Below are 5,523 nucleotides of genomic sequence, written 5' to 3' on the forward strand. Positions count from 1 at the left end.
CTCAAGGTAATTTTTAGATCTGATTTACTTTCAATCAAACTATAAAAATACTTATAAAATCTAATACAGAAAGCTATTCCAAAGCTATGTTTGAAAAATAAATAGGCATGAATGGCAAATGCAATTTTTAGAGATTTTTCCTTGTTATGAAATACCAAAAACAAATAAAATGCATGCCCATTGAAAAATTTTATAAAACACAGAATAGTGTAAATGAGAAAATTAAAATCACCATGTGCTTGGTTTAAATGCAGAAACAAATTTAAGCTTAATAGAAAATGCAGTAGATTGTGGTATGTAAGAAAATGGCAAATGATAGGTATTAACAAAGCAAATGGAAAAGTAATTACTTAATAAATGCTCCGGGGATACTTAGAAATCAGAATGAAGAAAAAATAAATCTGGCCTAGACCTCAAACCCATTACTATAATAAACAGTGGATAGGTTAAATGGTAAATTAATAATAATAATGATGATAGTAACAATAGAAAAACTAGGAGAAGGGTAGAACTATGTATGAAAATAATTCTGATTATTCCAAGCAACAGAAAAAGTAGATTGATATAATTAAATTTCAAAAAAAATCATATAAGATAATTAAAAATATTCAAAATAAATCATAGGCAGCTGTTTAATATCTAAAATTGATGAAGGATTTATACAAATTGATGAGAAGAGAATGAAATTTCAGTGCTCAGAGACATATGTTAAAAGCAAAGAGATGGTTTAAACAAAACAAAACACAAATAGGAAACCAACATCTGACAAACCAAATACCTTTTCTAAAATTTAAAGAAATTCAAGTGGAATCAATGTGTTTTCATTTCACAGCCATGAAATTAAATTAAAGAAAAGAAAATGATAAAACTCATTGATAGCTGGGCTTTGGGGAAAAAAGAGTATATTTTGTTGATGGCAATAAAAATTGGTTCTTCTCTTCTGGAAGGAAATGTGATGATTCATATGACACACACACACACATAAAATTCCACCCAGAAAAATTCATCCCTCAGAATTTATCCTAATGAAATTACTTTTTAAATTATATACAAAGATGCTTATAATGGTATTGTTTAAAATTTCAAATGCTGAAAGTAGTTGAATATCAATTTGGTACAAAAATAGTTGTAAATGTTAAAATCAACTTCCACAGTGGTTGTGCAGGGCAGGGTGGGCACCCACCACACTATGCATGATTTTGTTTGATCAAAGAATTATTCTGCTAAAGAAAGTTTAAAACTAACTAATTACCAGGACAAAAACAATTTAAAGATAATTGCAAATACATTGAAAAACATACTTTTTTTAAAAAGTGGAAAAAGGAGAAAATAAAAGTGTAGGAAAATGTGTAAAATTATGGATAATAGTGGTGTAAAACCCACTAGTATAGGGCTAAAAATCAGAAGAAAGGCTTAAAGTAATAGAAATGAACAGTTTCATCAAAGACGGTGATTATTTTTAAACTGGTTTACTGAATAATAAAATTAATACCTTGGGTTTAAGACTAGAAAAAAAAAAGGATGAATCTTTAATCTCCAAGTAATGTATGAATAAAGTGCTTTTGGGTATTCATTTTCAAACCTCACCTTAGCAAAATCCCCTACTAGAGTAAGCAGTAGGGAGTAAAGCAGAAGAAAGTTATTTCAGATCTGGGATCTTTGTCATTTCCTGGGGATCATTTTCCTTCAGCAAAAAATGCTCAAAGAAGAATTGTGAGTTAGTTAAGCAACTTAAAGACAAATCTACTGACTTATTGGTGTTTATAATGTACCAATGTCTGTATTGTTTTTTCTGGTATCAATTAATATAATATTGGGTAAATATTTTTACAATATTTTATTTGAGAAGTAAAACAAACATATTTCCATCAAAAACAGCACCATTCTTCCACTTCTTTCTTATTGATGTTAAGAGTGTGCATGTGTCTATGTGTGTGTGCGCGGGCGCATGACTATAGGAACACATGGAGGAGGAAGAAAGGGTCTTTGGGGCCAGAGATCCTTCCTCGCTCAGCCAAAGGAGTTTTTTTAGGACAAGGGCCACGTTGAGTTTCGACCTTATATGGCCATGGCACAGCCTAATCCAATGTTGCTCCTATAGATCAATGTTGTTCAATGATCTCATAGATCATTGTTGATAAAAATAACCAAACCAAACAAAAAATAATTTTAAAAGAATGTAATAAATTCAAATGATGGCCTAGACAACAGTAAATAAATCAATCCATATAAGTGATGTATGTGTGTCCTTTAAGAGAATTTATCTGAAACCATTTGCTGTTAAAATGTGCTCTAAGCCTCTTATTATTAAGATGCCATTGACGTTTTCATCTTTAAAGCATCCACAACATCCGCACACAGTGTCTCTATGTATGTTTTAACCCCTAACTTTCAAAAGGGCACACAAAGCCCTTTTTTTTTTTTTTTTTTTTTTTTTTTTTTTTTTTTTTTTTTTTTTTGAGACGGAGTTTCGCTCTTGTTACCCAGGCTGGAGTGCAATGGCGCGATCTCGGCTCACCGCAACCTCCGCCTCCTGGGTTCAGGCAATTCTCCTGCCTCAGCCTCCTGAGTAGCTGGGATTACAGGCACGTGCCACCATGCCCAGCTAATTTTTTGTATTTTTAGTAGAGACAGGGTTTCACCATGTTGACCAGGATGGCCTCGATCTCTTGACCTCGTGATCCACCCACCTCGGCCTCCCAAAGTGCTGGGATTACAGGCTTGAGCCACCGCGCCCGGCAACAAAGCCCTTTCTTATATTTTCAGAAGAATTGTTTGAAGTCAAGCCCTTTAGTTCTCTATAAACTTTACACTTTGGCCTGATGTCTTAATATCAGAAAAGTTGCAAATCTGACAAAGAGTGGTCACATTCTTGGAAAATCAGCTTGGGCTGTCGTGGAGAGCTCTCTGGAGACGGGACAGAAGTCTTTGGCGTTAGTTTCTGTTTTGTCCAGTTTTCCCAGATCTCAGAGTCCTCACATACAAAATGGGTAAATAGGTCTGGCGCAGTGGCTCACGCCTGGAATCGTAGCACTTTGGAGGCCAAGGCGGGTGGATTGCTTGAGGCCAGGAGTTGGAGACCATCCTGGCCAACATGGCAAAATCCCGTCTCTACTAAAAATGCTAAAATATTTAGCCGAGTGCAGTGCCTTGCTCATAATCCCAGCTACTTAGGAAGCTGAGACACGATAATCTCTTGAACCCGGGAGGCAGAGGTTGCAGTGAGCCGAGATGGTGCCGCTGCAGCTGAGCTCCAGCCTGGGCGACAGAGCAAGACCCTGCCTCAAAAAATAATAAATGAATAAGTAAGTAAATAAATAAATAGGGGTAATAATCATGACAGTTTACACATTACACATTACTTCTAAGACTCAAAAAATTTTGTAACTAGATAACATACATAAATGATAAGGCGCTGTACAAACACGTTATTCCTTCACAATACCTGAACACTACATTTCTTATATTTGAAAATCTGAGCGCTCTTTAAGAGTTGCGCACTCGCTCTTACCGTGGAGCCGCCGCCATGAAGATCGAGCTGTGCAGTTTCAGCGGGTACAAGATCTACCCCAGACACGGGAGGAGCTACGCCAGGACCGACGGGAAGGTTTTCCAGTTTCTTAATGCAAAATGCGAGTCGGCGTTCCTTTCCAAGAAGAATCCTCGACAGATAAACTGGACTGTCCTCTACAGAAGAAAGCACAAAAAGGGATAGTCGGAAGAAATTCAAAAGAAAAGAACGCGCGGAGCAGTCAAATTCCAGAGGGCCATTACTGGTGCATCTCTTGCTGATATAATGGCCAAGAGGAATCAGAAACCTGAAGTTAGAAAGGCTCAATGAGAACAAGCTATCAGGGCTGCCAAGGAAGCAAAAAAGGCTAAGCAAGCATCTAAAAAGACTGCTATGGCTGCTGCTAAGGCGCCTACAAAGGCAGCACCTAAGCAAAAGATTGTGAAGCCTGTGAAAGTTTCAGCTCCCCGAGTTGGTGGAAAACGCTAAGCTGGCAGATTAGATTTTTAAAAAAAGATTGGATTATTAAAAAAAAAAAAAAAAAGAATTGCACACTCAGTATAAAAGGTACTGTGCTCCAGGCAGTGGGGCAGTCTGTCCATCCCACCCTGCCTCCCTGTCCCCATTCCCAAGCCTGGCTCACCTACTCATATAAGGTATAAAATTTCAGTCTGGTGCATCAGCCGCGCTCCTCGCCCCCTCCCCCATTCATTCCCAGGTTGCCTCCTCCCAGGTCCCAGCATCCTCACCCCTGCCTCCCACTTGTTTCAGCTTGTTTCAAAGGATTCGGTGCCTTTGACAATCCCCAGGCTCTCCTCAAAACCTATTTTAGAGGGAGCTCACCACTCCTGACCATTTGTGGGTTGAATTTGCACCTATGATGTTTCTTCTCCCCCATGGCCCCAAACTGCTGACCTCTGGCCCACAGCATTTAATTAGATGGATGTGGAGGATTGAATGGGTTTGTACTTGAGGAAGTGCAAAAGTATTTCATGGCAAAGAGAATGACAGTAGCCAAAACTAGGAGGCAGGAAAGAGCTCTGCACGCTTCTGCATGTGACTTGGGGAAGGCTTGGATGGCTAAAGATGGTAAATGTAACTCTCTGGGCAAGGTAAACCCTAAGGGCATCTCGGTACAGACAGTAGTGTTAGAGAATGGCTCATAATTCGAATGGGACAAATTGCTATTGATTTCTTCCATCCACTTTTAATCTATAAAAGTTCACCTTTTTTCCTTTCTATACCAATGCTATCACTGGTCCAATGTCATATTTCTGTGGAATTTATTCTGATCAGTTTCAGAGACTTTTATAAGATGTAATACTCAGTGTTAATGAGGATGCAATAAAATCTCATATTTGGCTGCTGAAATGTAAATAACAAAACTTCCTGTAGTGCAAATTAATAGTATACATTAAGGGATTTTTAAAAACATATACATTAAGGGATTTTTAAAAATTCATATTCTTTGATTCAGCAATTTTACTTTAATTTATCCTAAGGAAAGTATCAAATGCTCATAAAATGTTTGTACAAGGATGGTCACTACAAAATTATTTAAAATTGAGAAGAAATGGAAAACATTTTACATATCCAACAATAGTTGATAGGTTTAAATAAATTAAGGCTCATGGATAAGATTGAATTCTACTGATTGTTACAACATACAGAGAAAAGCAGGCTCGGCATAATGCTGTGTGTGTGTGTGTGTGTGTGTGTGTGTGTGTGTGTGTGTGTATCTGCATATATCTATACTGTTGGTCAGAAGAGCAAATTGTACAAGACGTTAATCACATGTTATCACTACTTGGTGGAAGAACAGGTGGCTTTAATTTCATTTTACCTTTTAAAGTTTTCCTAGCTTTCTTCAAGGAGTATTTGTTACTTTATTGGAGGAGGAGTTTGAAGAAACCTTGTTTAAAATTGTTTATTGTAGTAAAAGACACATAGTATAAATTTTGCCATTTAAGCTATTTTTAAGTATACAATTTGGTGGTATTAATTATATTCAT

At 37.0% G+C, this 5,523-nt stretch overlaps 1 pseudogene across 1 annotated transcript; it reads left to right on the forward strand.

Moving 5' to 3' along the window:
- Positions 1-3,495: 3,495 nt before the first annotated feature.
- LOC116547566 lies at positions 3,496-4,037 on the forward strand (annotated as a pseudogene). The gene has a single exon (XR_004267094.1). The product of XR_004267094.1 is annotated as a 60S ribosomal protein L24 pseudogene (transcript).
- The last annotated feature ends 1,486 nt before the right edge of the window (positions 4,038-5,523 follow it).

Source organism: Sapajus apella, unplaced genomic scaffold (genome assembly GCF_009761245.1).
Source record: "Sapajus apella isolate SASKATOON/1434 unplaced genomic scaffold, GSC_monkey_1.0 scaffold3605, whole genome shotgun sequence".
Lineage (NCBI taxonomy): Eukaryota > Metazoa > Chordata > Mammalia > Primates > Cebidae > Sapajus > Sapajus apella.